Below are 14,575 nucleotides of genomic sequence, written 5' to 3' on the forward strand. Positions count from 1 at the left end.
TTACTCTTGGTTAACCACAAAAGCAACATAACTAAAAGAACCTATGATAAAATTATTAAAACCACGTTAAAAATATAGTAAGATTTTTTCCATTATCTAGCCCATCGAATTGGCTTCGATTGTTATTTGCATAAATTTCATAAACCAACCAACATTCTCACAAGTGTATTACACATTCACATAATAGCCCACATAAAATCCACCTTCCAAAGCCCATTGTACAAGTAACATAGATCTAGCAATAATATAATAAAATGATACTTTTTAAAATAATTTAATATTCCAAATTCATTTAATTAATATTCCATTAGTATTTTATCATGATCCACTTAACACGTATTACAATGTTTGTTTAGAGACAAATCCTAAAAAGGTATTGGACCCACAACAGCAAATACTGTCACCAACAATAGCAACTATGTACAGAAAATAAAATCGAAGGGATACAAGTTTCAGGTTTAACTATGACACGCACCAACCAACAGAAGAAGATAAATCTTGCTTCAGCATCATAGAATTGTCTTTTAAATTTATGTATAGCAAAATAGAAAATAGCAATCACGGATATATAGCAATGACTTAATCCACTTTTTCATTATGTTAACCTTGTTATATATTATAGGAAGGTGTTCACGTATGGCACTGTATTTGTGCGGTACGTGATGTTCCGCATTCTTGAATCGTTTAAATATAATATAAAATAGTGGCATGGTGAAGATTGGGGGCACGTGGTGTTTGGTGGAAGAGAGTGTGCAGTACTCATGGTGGGGTCTCAACGGGCTGGAAAGTTATCCATTCAGTAAGCAAGGAGTTGGCGTGTATGCCCAAAGGTGAGTTGTCGCTTGGAAGTTGTAGTGGCGTGCTATGCCGAAGCCGAGCGGAGTGGAGTTGGCTTGGGGCTGTAAATTTTTTTTTGTTCCTTTTCCACTGCGATTGGGCCATGTTGCGTGGTTTATTTGGGTCAGTTGAATTTTATAAAAGAGAAATATTGTGTTGCATGGTTCTGAATTGGTGCTTCCCAAAAATTATAATGTGAACATGGTTTTGTTGTTGGTGATATTTAGGAAAAGAGTACATAAAAATGGTTTAGCTAGTAAGTGTTTTTGTGCTGTTATTGTTTACTATCTTGTAATTAGTGCTTAAATAATTAGGAATATTTAGAGTAGAGAGTGATTAGTACACAGTGAGAAGTTATTTCGTTGAGTTACTATCAAATTTTGAAAGAGATGGGTGGTAAGTATGATGTATATTGAATAGCATGAGCCAATGATAAAAATAGTTTGTAAATTTATGTTAAAGCCAATTTTTTGTAATGCAATTGTATTATGATAAAATTTGTGAGTGACTTATGTATCTAATATGCTTATATCCATATTAAAAATTTGATTAAAAGCATGAGAGATTATTTTTTCTGACCAAAATAATGTTTCAAGAATTGTATGAAAAAATTAATTCAAAACCCAAGTTCTGACTGCAAGTTGTGTTGATGATTAAGTTGGATGGTTTTTCATGAATTTATCTCTTGGTATCCCCATGAAAAAAAACACCAATATTACTACTTACTACGTTTAATTTACACATTGGGGCATGTTAGACGTGTTGGAGGTGCAGACAGATAAGAAAAACCTTAACGTCTGTGGGCTGTAATTTTTAAGCCAAGCCCACTCTTAGAATATCAATAAAGTATAGACTCAGACATTGAAACTACAGCATACTTTATAGACGTTTTACTGTACAAAGAGACACGAGGGAACTAGTAAAGGTGATGATAGGAAAAAAGGCAACCAACAAATAAGAACCACATGTGAGAAACAGTAAGTAGGTAAGGGTGAGTAACAGGAGAGAGGCTTCAAGGTTTGGGATGGTATTTTACGTGTGGAGCGGAGATGCAATTGCAGTAGGCAGTGTTAAAAAGGATCAGTCCATTTCGGGTGTGACGGTCGAGGTGGATGCACCCAGGCTGCGATAGGTGATTGCGTCGAGATCAAAAACCTGTTCTTATGCCTCGTCGGTGGAGTCTAAGACCGTTAAATTCATCTTTCCCTTTTGCAGGATGTTGCGGTAGTGGTTGGCGAGGTTGGCATAGTTGCTTGTCAAAGTTTGGACAATGTCGTAGTTGTAGTCATAGACAACGACATCTAGGGTGGCACAGAGTGTGCGTAGGGTCATTCTTGTTGCGTCTTCAACGCTTGTTTCCTCATCGAAGGTAAATCAGCCAGACTCGACCAAAGCATCTTGAGACGTTAGAGGGACAAGGGAGGCGAGGTGGCGATAACATGTCTGACCGTCGCGGGAGGTCTTTGTGATAGCTCGATACAGCGGCTTTGGAATGTCAAGCTTGTCACAAACATCAGTGAGTAATTTTTGCATGCTGAGGCTGAGGAGGAGAGCGTTGGCGGGTTTTTTGGAGGCAAGGTCTTCACCTAGGAAAACAATGTAACAGTGGTTAGGACCTGGAAGGAAATAAGATGTTTTTACAGTATGCATGTAAAGCGAGTTACGTGCAAGAGGAACTTACAACACAGGTAGCATGGAAGGGGGAGCTGGTCCTCGTGGCGGAACCTTTCATGCAGGGATCGCAAAGCAAGACGCTGTTTGTCACGGTGATGATCCTGGAAAACTGGTTCCGGTGCGTAGCCGTTGCTTATCAGGTTGATACCACGATCGTGGTCCCCTTCGCCAAAGAAGAGGACCCAGGCTTTGTCGGCGTTTTCGAGAGTTGCAAACCTTGCCCAAGATGGACCGTGGAAGTCACGGATCTACTCTTGAACCTCCTCGAAGGAGTTGTAGATCCCGGAGACCCATCCGGCGAAGACACAATAATAGTCTGGGGTTGCCGGTGTAGTCTCCATTGGAATAATATTATTTTTTTGTTTTGTGTTTGCCGCTATGGGAATTGGGTGCATTTATATACGTAGGACTTACATGAATGTGAAGGATGACGGTCAGTATTGGGTGGGGCACGATAAAATTTATAATTTGAAAAGGGTTTTGATGTACATGGCAATGGCAGAGAATCAGAATCTAATTTTCACTTGTTGGAAAAGCAAGCATAGTTTGACTGATAGGGTAAGGTTTCAGAAAAAAGGAAAAAAATGTATACATTTGGAAATTTGCAGACAGGACTGGGATAAGGGTTTGGTTAGGATTAGTTGTGTTTTTTTAAAGATATGATAGGATCGAGGTTTTTCATAGATTAAAGGCAATGTATTTACTGCTTTACAATTTATTGCGTATGTTATGAAAACCGGATAATAATTGCATGGTTTAAAGATTTTTGTTTACCATTTTACTATATATATATTTTTTTGTTAATGAAAGAATGAAAATAGTTAGTCATATATATGTAATTCATTGGAAAATATTACTGTAAAAAGAAAATATAGTAATCCAATCTAAAAATAGAGATAGATAAAGATCATATACGTCGACATCCTATTTTAAAAATAAATTGATAAAATATTAATTGATATGCCATTTCTTTATCTAATTTGGTCTTTCTAATGGAATTAATAATTAGAATTATATAAAAATAATTGAGAATTATACAAAGTCGAATTAAAAAAAATGACAAAAAAAAATCTATGAAATACATGCATAAATATAAAATGATTAAGAAAACTATATAAGGGAGGAACACTAAAAATTGCAAAAAAAAATTTAAATTTTTGTTACTCAAAAAGACATAAATTTACATTACGCAAAATTTTAATTTTTTAAAGACCGTTTTGATTATTTTTTTTTAAAAAAAAAACTTAAATTTGTGTATTTGAGTTTAGCATTCTTTCGATTATAGTTTGTTAGTACTATTTTTATTTAATTTGGTCTTCCTAATGGAATCAGAAATTGAAATTATGAAAAGGTATATTTGTGTTTTTTAACTTGAAAATTAAATTGATATAATTTAAATTAAAATTTAATTAAGTTTGATAATAATAAGCGTACTCGTAATATGGTACTCATATAATTGATTATGTTTATTCAATTTCAAAAAAGTTAACTGTTTAGAAATATTTTTTTCAAGTTAAACAATTAATTTTGACCTAATAAAATTAAATTAAAAAAATTATGAAAGTGAAGCTGTAATTAGAATTCCATTTATATTTGTTAAATGCCTTTATTTTTTTGCCTTCATGCTTTCTTTAACTTTATAATTGAATAAAGAAAATAATTTTTTAGATCCATAATCAGGTACGAAGGTTGGGACAATAGAAATTAATCGCATTTTTTAAAGTGTGAGAAATCGAAAAATAAAATTTGTTTTGTATATTAAAAAATGGGTAAGAAGAATAGAGAATATTTTGGCAAATATATGGCCCCTTAGTTTGTTGTAGGTGACTAATGCACAATTTTGTCTTCATTAAATTATTTCATTTGAAACTAAAATATGTTTATCTTAAATAAATACATGTAGTTATGACCTAATCATAATGGGGATGTGGTGCTTACCTTTGCATTATATCTATAGTTTAAAGTAGGGGATTAGTTGTACTGACCCTTGTTAATAACCCATGGTACTAATTTTAGCAGGCTTCCTATGGATGTGGTTTCTGAAAATTAAAATGACTTTCGAAAAGGGACCCACAAACCATTGATGCAGAGGTAGCGTGTGGTTCCCGAAGAGATACAATGGAATTGATGGTCTAATCCTTATGACAGATGATAATCATTTGCCTATGGTAGGCGATGCAGAAGACCATTGGAAGACGTTTCGTTGCTCATTTTCTCGAAGGAAGAACGATGCAAAGGTGGTTGGAACAAAACAACAAGATGATCATTGTGAAAATTGAACCTGAACCCACTCGGTGTTCAACTGCTTCCCTTTTCTTCACTGCAAATGGGCTTGAAGTTATGGGCCACTTTGCCCATAGTGGGCCCCTGAGTATGATTTTTATTGTTATGACTGTTTAATTCTATGAAAGGGAATCCATGTAATTTGTCTTTGCTGTCCTTTTATTCTCTACATACCTGAAGCCCAGTAAGAGATGCGAAAATTGGGCGCAAAACATGTATCGAAAAGGTTGGTAGAACAATAGCCCTGTTTCATCCTTTTATTCCATGATCATGGAATCACATTTCGTGATGTGGATAGATAGACCCACTGGATGCCGTAGGATCAATTTTCGTGATGATGATTGTGTACACGGTAAATGAATAGTAGCAGAAAGTATTAAAGCCCATGGGTGTTTTGACGGATAAAAAACGCACCGCATGAAGCAAAAAGTGGAGTGGTTACCTTTCTTTTTACCCATTTCATGACATTGATTGGTGTAAATCACATCATTTCCTTTTTACACTCAAATCACAGTGAGCTTTATACAAATAAGACTCTGTTCATCTTTGCTTACCCAAGGCGGAACCCCCATTCAGCACCGCCAAAACAACAGTGGGCCAATGGAAAACTTGGATTCCTTCTTTATCGATTCTCAGGATCCCTCGAATGATCACGGGTAAGCAACATAAATGGACGTTATGGTCTTCATGTGTTGTTGTTGTTACCCCATTCATAGAAAATGAATTTCATGTTGCATCTTGTCTTTTTTTGGATGGGCTGTAGGTTTGACGGGGGACTCAACGCTCTTACCAATCCTCCGCTTGACACCATTTTGGAGAACGGCATGAACCTGGAGCTCAATATTGAAATGGTAGGTGTTAAACCTGTGATATTTTTCATTCTGTTTCTATTTTTGCTGGCTTGAATGTAGTTGACTATCAGAATGTCGTAGCAGTAGCCATCATATTTTTTTGTGAGTTAAGATCGCTTCGAAGGTTTTACGTCCTAATGAAAATGATATTCCGTGGATAGCCACCACCACAGCACTTGTCCCAGATTGCTCATGGCGGTTTGGACGTTGCGGAGAATGACGAGAAAGCCCTAGTTACTCGACTACTGAATTTGGCTGAGGTATGCATTGAGGCCCTTCTTTGTAGGTTGTGTGGATTTATGTATCAAGTGTAGGGATATTGAATGAACACTAAGTACCGGCTATCATGCTAAGCCCATGAAGTGTTCCGTTGTGTTGACTTTACTTTTATTTGTTGGTGTACCCCTGTTGAGAACCATGTTTGGCCACCTTTTTTCCTCAAAAAACCCTAGCCACAAATCTCACATAGGTTTTCTCACATGCCACTTGGTATTACACAGTATGATAAAATCAGTCGGGTTGACATCAGCGTACCTTGTAATGGTCAAAAGTTGCTATTCCCTTTTCGATTGAATAACACGACGTAAGTGGCTACTATACGATGTCGTCCACAGTCAATGGTTATGTGACTTATTCTGCAGGACATTGAGCATAAGGTTGCTGACGTGGACGATTGCATTGCAAAGTTGGAGACAAAATCATAGATGTCCGAGGGCATGCTCCTAAGGATCCTTGAAATGACTCAAAGACACTATAAAGACCACCATAAGATTGTAATATTTCCCCGGCCAAACGGGAAAATTGCTAGGGGAAAAGTTGTGGATGTCGAAAGCTATTGTGGCTATGCAAATGTGCCAGACCAAAACACATAGCTGCCTGGCCATGCTGGGAAGCTTCTACAACAGGGCATCTCAGCTACTGTCAAATCCACAGTGAAAAAAGGGAAGGCCGTCCTGAAAGAATCATCGTATGACAACTCCCTATTGGATATTTTTGTTCCCAATTCCTCCTCTAAAGATGATGTCGTTGTCATCAAAAAGTTACATTCTAACCAGAGGAAGACTAGTGGAATCTCCATTATTGCATCTGCAGAGAAGTCATCCTCCCCGCATTGGTCTGTTGGCATTCCGAAGACATCCTCCGACAATACTGTAGTCAAAAGACCAGTACCTGGAGGTCTGTAGGAAAAGGTAAAAGTGTTTAGCATGTTCCTAAGATCGTAAGTCCTGCTACTCTACCTAATATTGACCAAGGAACTTTTTGCAGAAGGAGTTAAGTCTTCCTTTATGGAGCCAGTTTGAAACAATGACACAGGTAGCTAGTCTATATGGATCCGCACCATCGACTCCAAAGGCGCAGAAGCTTCCGGGGCTTGAGCATGTGGAAATCACGCCAATGCATAGCAGGCCTCTTTTGAACCTTAGCCGCCTTCTGCCGACACCCCACACAACTGGGGTCTAACGGCGCCCAATGATCCGTAGAGTTGCCAGTAGCAAGAACCGCCGGTCATCCATCAATGTTGATCCAAGCCTCCTAGCTGTTCCACTAGTAAGAGGCATGATAATGCTTTACCCAATGCATAAAAGGTGATTTACGTGGAACACATGTAACTACCTTCACCTCCATGGACGTTTATTTGCAGAGCTTTAACATGTACTTTCGACCGACACTTGGGATGGGATTATCCAGGGACGACCTCAAGGTGTCAGCCTATATTTTCCAACTCAAAGACACAGATCCCGTTCGAAACCTTGGGTAAGCGCCGTTGCCACTACCTGCATCATTAATATGAACAATGGCACACACACTCACGTTGGTTAATCGATGGGCGAAAAGGTATGCTATCACCAATAGCACACTGGTAGTGTTTGTGTATAAGCTACTTCCGCCTCTCTAAAAGCTCATTTTCCTCTTCGTTGAGCCGCACCCACTGGGCCACGATGAGAATGTCTCCCGCAAAACCAACAAAATTTCAAGCTTACTATTACTGTTGCTGAAATTATTATTATTATTAAAATATAAATAAATAAATTTTAAATTATTAAATTTTTAAAATTTAAAAAATAATATCAAATATGCTATATGAGTACACTATATTACTAAGTATTGTCCCTTTAAATTTATTTTTAGATAAATAAACTTTAAATTATCAAAACCAAATTTGTTATATGAGTAAAATAAGTGGATATTGTCTATTTATATTTAATTTTTAAATTAAAAAAATAAATGATAAAACTTACCGTATGAGTACATATGCAAATTATTTATTCAAATTATTATTATTATTATTGTTGTTGTTAATGTTAATGGTTATATTATCATTAAGTTTAATTATTATTGGCATCCCTATAATTGTTCTCAACTTTTATTATTATTATTATTATTATTATTATTATTATTATTATTAGCGTTATTACTTATTAGATTTCATTGTTCCGATGATTGCTATAGAATCTAATAAAATATTTAGACTCTCTTGTGATTATTACTATTATTGTTATTGTGATCATTATTATTAGAGAGGTATTTGTTAATATATTACCGTCATTATCTTGTAACCATTATTAGAGAGCTTTTTCTTACTGTACGATTGGAATTGTATGGATTCACATGAGGAGTGCTGTTATTTGTGAATGATTAGGAGTTTGTGACACAAATGACTTTGTCCATGAAAATGTAAATATGTTGAAGAATTATTCATCGCTGGGTTACACATTCATTGCCTAAGAAATAAGAATAATAGGATTATAAGTACAAGTAACTAACAGAGCTAGCTAAAAGGCCTTTTTCCTTAAATAGAACGTGTTGTAAGGCCTGCTTCAACAAGCCCACAAAAGTGCCCAACTTTTTTCACATGAATCATACATTAAAAAAAAAAAGAAAATTGCCAACCCCGTTCATACACTTGCTCACTGCATTTAAAAAAGAACCTGTTCACTATCTAGACCGCCCATCATCTAATCCTCTAATGAAAGCCAATCTCCAGCTCACCGTGTGTCCCCCATTCCCTTGTCCCTTGAGAGCTCAGAACATGAGAGAGTCTCCCCCTCCTTTTGTCATTCACCCCCACGCCGGAACTGATGTGCCACAATGTAAGCCACCCCCACTCTCTTAGGAAATACTTTTCATTTTCCAGCCTTCGGGGTGTGTTCCACTGCTCCTCCTCCCCAACACCTTGCCTTCTGTTAGGAAATAGCTTTCATTTTCCACCTTTGATTTCTCGAAATTTGTGGTGTTGCTGGAGTCAATTTTTATGTTGATTGGTTTATGACCGGGTAAGGAACAAATTCGTTAGGTATTAACTGAAATGTTAAGTTAGTGTTAAGTGGCTGCATGTGTTGAATTGGTTTGCTTTGTGTCTTGAATAAAAAATGTCCAATTTCTACTGAGCTTCTAATTTTCATGAGTGGCCATAATTTTATGTGCTGTTTGGGTGAATTCAAAAGTTGATAGGCGGAGGAGGTGGTTAGATAAACATGGGAGTGGTTAATTTGGTTTATTGAGTTGCTTTTGAATTTTTGCATTGTTTTGTAATACCAGTAGCTTCCGTTAATTTCGTTGATCCGGTTTGATGTGGTCTGTTAAATTGCTATGGAATTCTTGAATCGATTGGTAATACATGTAGCATGTGTGTTGTTATCGTGTTTGGGTATAACCAAAGTATGAAGTGGTTGATTCAACAGTAGGTTACGTCCGTTTTTTCATTGTGTTGGTAATTAAGCATTCAGTTCATGTTTACGTAGCGGATCCTGATATTTAAATTTTCGTTTCTAACATTACTAACGTCCATTGCAGGGAGGTGTTGTTCGAGCTAGGAGGCTTTGAGATTGTTAGGGGGGTATTCATCTCTTTGGCCCCCCATACACACCCCACCCAGATGTGAGTTCCACTACTTGCTGCACACATCTTCGCGCACACACACGTCTAACGTAGCCAAATAACACGCAATTTTATTCTGGGAAAAGTAACGAGGTTATCAATTCTGATATCTCTTCATTTTGTATAGCTCATCAATACCTCGTCCATGATTGCATCACTGAGAGCTGTAGGAAACAAGGCCCCTAGGAGTTGGTATTTTCCATATGACTTTGCCGCTGCTGTGTGATAAACCCCAATTTTGTGGTTTATCTTGTGCTTAATTTGGGGGATTTTATCAACTTTTCTCACATTTATTCAATGAAATAGCATGGTTTTGTAATTCTCCTTAAATTTGTGCTTAAGTGTGAAAACATGCTTTTTAGGCCTTTAATTTGCTACTTTTAATTCACCTTTGATTTCACTAGATACCTTGATGTGTTTGTTAGTGAATTCAGGTTGAAAAGAGTTAGGAATGGATCAAAGGAGTGAAGAGAAAAGTATGCAAAGTGGAGAATTCATGAAAAAACAAGGATTTGGAGTGCATATACATCGACGCGCACGTATGACAGACGCGCACGCGTGGGACGTAAATTGCCAAGTGACGCGTATGCGTGATCCATGCGTACGCATCGCAGTTTGCACGTGACCTCATTAAAGTGAAGTCGCTGGGGGCGATTTCTGAGCTTTCCAGGCCCAAATCCAACTGATTCTAGAGACTATTTCATGTAGAATTCAAGCTTGGGCAAGGGGGAGCACTTAGTTGTAGGATAGCATCATGTAGTTTAGTTTTCTAGAGAGAAGCTCCCTCTTCTCTCTAGAATTAGGGTTCTTAGGTCAATTGCATCTTAGATCTAGGTTTAATTTCTTGTTCTTATCTTGTTTTCTTTACAATTTCTTGTTTCTACATCATTGCTTCCTTAGTTTTACTTGTTATTCCCTTTATTTTGTTGCCTATTTTGATGTTGATGAATTCTTGTTGGATTTGGTTTTCATTTACTTCAATTTTATGTTTTCATGTCTCTTCCATGTTTATCTTCATTGTTATTGTTAATTTCTTGCTTATGTTAGTTATGGATTTCTTTAATTCTTGCATTTGGTGATGTTTACTTTTATTTCACTCTAGGTGTTTGATAGAATGTTTCCTCTAGTTTTTGAGTAATTTTCTTTACTCTTGGCCTAGGCTAAGGAAATTGAGTGACCTTGAGTCATTGGGTCTCATTGAATTGGTGATTTGAGAACCCTATGTGGTCAATTTGATAACCATTAACACTAGCCTACTACTAAGTCAATTAGTAGCTAGGTTAGGACTTATGGATTGATGTTGATCAAGCCATTTGATATACTTCAAGCATAGAAGTAAAATAAATGAGCTCGGTTCCTCATAATTGTCAATATATGGTTTGTAGACAAGGATGGTGATCTCAATTCCTATGTCTAGCCAAGAGTCGTTTTCCTTTGTTTTATTAGTTCTTATCATTTACTTTCTTATTGTTTACTTTTCTTGCTAATTATAAAAATCAAACCCCCTTGTTCTTCATAGCCAATAATTGATCACTTCATTGCAATTCCTTGTGAGACGACCTGAGGTTTAAATAATTCGGTTAATTCTTATTGGGGTTTGTACTTGTGACAACCAACAATTAAAATTTGATTGAGAGCTATTAGTTGGTTTAGAACTATGCTTACAGCGAAGTTCTTATTTCTATTGAGAAAATTCTAGACCGACAATAATTCTCTTATCACTGTGCTTTGCGATGCTCCAATCTCAGAAATACAACAGAAGTACGAAGGGCGCTGGATACCCAAGACCAACGACTTGGAACATGTAAGCGTGTTGTTTATTATAACAGTCTTCTCATCACCACTTGAGAGCAGAAACGTGTTTATTAGTGGCTAACCGATGCTGCCTGTTGTTTCGCTGCCTTTCACACCTATTTGTTGCAGGTATTTGTGCCAATTTGGGAACCCGTAGACGCTTGGTACGTGATGTTGTTGGATGTTAAGGCCTCAAAAATATATGCTTTAGACGTCAGTAGGTCTCCAAAATCCATTGTGCGAAGGGAATCAAACATGAACAAAATTGTGAGAAATGTTTAACCTACTCGTGTTTTAGTTGTCACAATTTTCATTTCATCCAGCAGCGTTGATGACTTAACATTTTTTTCTCAAGCGGCATGCTTTATAGAACATGTTCATCCACAGTAGGAACATCGTTAACTTCTGCCACACATCCCCTGACCCCTCAAATTGGGGGAACTACATCTACCCGGAGGGTCTGCCGAAAGACCTGCAGAGGTTCTTCCTTTTCAACTTCTTTAAAAAACTGAATATTTTTTAACCTGAATTTACATAGTTTCATCAAAATCCATGATGCTAACCAGAATTATATAGTGCAGAGTCCGGCCTATGGTGCTTATCATGGCTACAACACAAAGGGGGCTTCTCTACAAAAATATTCTGCCACATCGTATGCTAACCAGGATCCTCTTCTACTTCCTTATTTACTTAGTCCATGTTGTAACATGACTGCCTTCATAATACCTTTGCCAGTACATTCTAGCCAATACTTGTTCCCTGCTATTGTATTCGTAACCAACATCTTTTATGGAACTGTTACAGGGGAACTCTGATGAAGTGCAAATGAGAGTTGCGTTACACATTGTGTAGTCTGACATCAACCGGTACCGTGCTTTCGTTGAGAGCAAGGTAGAAGTTGTTTGGCAAGGAATCACATCTTCCCATGACAAGGAGTCCGTCAACAATGAAGGCATCTGATGGATTCATATTGTTGTAAATACTTTTGAACCAAATGGCGTGCTCTGCTTTTGTGATTCAGTGATTTGTCATTGTGTAGGTTATTGGGAGAAGTGGTTGTATTTTTTTGGGTTACATATGTAGTAGTAAGTAAGCATGCATGCAATGAACTCAATGTGGTGCATTTTAAATTGTCATGACAACTTTAATATGCCTTTTTGGAGCAACTAAACCATGGCCACCCATGTTCCCAGTGAGTGGCCTAATTTTAGTTGCCTTAGCTAGGGAGCACAGACAACCTCTCCCCTTTGCTGAATGTTTCTGTTTAATATATATAAGGCTACATCTAGTTACACCTTTTGGAGGTACAATGCTGAAGATTTCTTCACGTTTTACTGATCTGTGTATCCAATCTTCCTATGTAGTACTTTGCCATGAATTCTTTTTTATAATAGTACTTTTAACTACAGGAAGAGGGGCTCAAACCCCCAACCCTCATCTAAATTGTTACACATCTATTGCCTAAATGTCTCTTTATAACTGCAAAGTGAATCACCTTTCTAGTAAATTCAATGTTGAACACTTACAACAGATTCAGAACAAAACATTCTTTTAAAGGTCTTAAAACTACACATGCGTATATAGTAAAGACCCTGGAAAATTGATTGTTGTGTTTTATTTACTACCCCTCTAATCGTTGGGTCAAAATTCTTTAAGCAATATAGGCTGTCTCTAAACAAAATTGAAATGTGGGACAAGTTTCATCCATACGACATTAATCATGATGGATTTCAAGTAGTTTAGGTGTTACAAATAGTCCACAATATCAGTTCATCCCATAGTCCCTCACTTTACTCATCATGCTACTTACAATAACTACAAACAAAATGACAAATACCGATCCCGACTCAACTAATTGCTGGCCACACAGACTATAATAGCCTAAACCGCAACCACATGCACTTGTCATGTTACACATCACGGATCGTGCAAAGGGGTTGAACTTACATGCACAGTCTTCCTACCACTCTTGCTTTGGTTGTCGTTGCCGGACACCTAACAAAGACATGCAAATCAAAGACACTTCATTAATAAATCTCAACATTAGGACATGCATGTCATACGTGTAAATATGGTTTTATATAAAGATAATATCTAAATTTTATTATGCAAAGTGATATATTTGACTAAATTATTCAAAATTATACAGTGTTAGTATCTTCACTAACATGTTTGTGTGAGGAGTCAGAAATCTATCACAATTCATTGAAACTAATAATTTTTCAGCAGGTTGCTTGGTGAATGTATCTGACATGAAAAATCTTAAGTTGACTACAAAATTTTTCATTCCCAGACAATTTCATCTACTACAAGTCAAATTTAGAATATCTTCTTTTGTTATTAAAAAAAGGCATTTCACCTTTTAAACAAGATTTCTAGATTTTGACTTGTATAGATTTTTGTGACGACCATTCATTGGAGTCAATTGCTGACTTTTGTTTATGGTTTTAAGCTTGAAATCCAAAACCTGCACTAGTTCCAGTTCAAACTAACTCTCAACTTGGATAAAGTGATACACTAAAAATTGATGTATTCCAACAATTCATTTCCTTGACTGAATTTTTTTATGTAACAAAGAAGGTACAAAATAATTTCATTATAGGACACTTTGAAGGATGAAAAAGTACACAAAATATGTTATTACCTCTATTTCAATCAATTCTTAATTAATCTAAAGAATACAATGCTAGGAAGAAGCATAACTCAAACTTTTTGAATCATATTGATTGAATGCATACAATGCACACTATGTGGAACAAAAAGGTTTAGGCTTGGAGACCCTAACATGTTCGTGCATAATCTGTTAGAGAACATGTTTATTCTAAAGGCTATCTCATATCACCTACGTGGATTTTGCAAACATTTTGCAAACTTCATCAATAAATCTCAACATTAGTACAAGCATGTCAAACGAGTCAATCTCATTTAGTTATTTGACAAACCCCCTGATTAATTCATCAAGAAAGTCAGATTTGCCAGGTGAACACAAACCTTTTCAACTGATTTTGTAATTTAATCGCACAAAAAACTCAACTAAGTTTTTTGCAACTAATTATTAAATCAGAGGCTATACAACATTAGCACCCATGTAAATTTCCTATTACACCCCAACATGTGACAACCCGCATCATAGAGGCAAAAGCCCTTTCACTTGCATACATCACAACTTAACACACAAACTTTTGCAGGTAGAAAATTCATTTATTCATATGTACTGTGCCACGACTCTGTGAATCATCCCGGGGTACAGCGGCTTC

General features: G+C 36.6%; 1 long non-coding RNA gene across 1 annotated transcript; it reads left to right on the forward strand.

Moving 5' to 3' along the window:
* Positions 1-8,537: 8,537 nt before the first annotated feature.
* LOC112735854 (uncharacterized) lies at positions 8,538-9,843 on the forward strand. The gene is made up of 3 exons (XR_003168576.3): positions 8,538-8,920; positions 9,441-9,524; positions 9,652-9,843. It is a non-coding gene; the product is annotated as an uncharacterized lncRNA (long non-coding RNA).
* Positions 9,844-14,575: the final 4,732 nt, after the last annotated feature.

Source organism: Arachis hypogaea, chromosome 13 (genome assembly GCF_003086295.3).
Source record: "Arachis hypogaea cultivar Tifrunner chromosome 13, arahy.Tifrunner.gnm2.J5K5, whole genome shotgun sequence".
In the NCBI taxonomy this organism is placed as follows: Eukaryota; Viridiplantae; Streptophyta; class Magnoliopsida; order Fabales; family Fabaceae; genus Arachis; species Arachis hypogaea.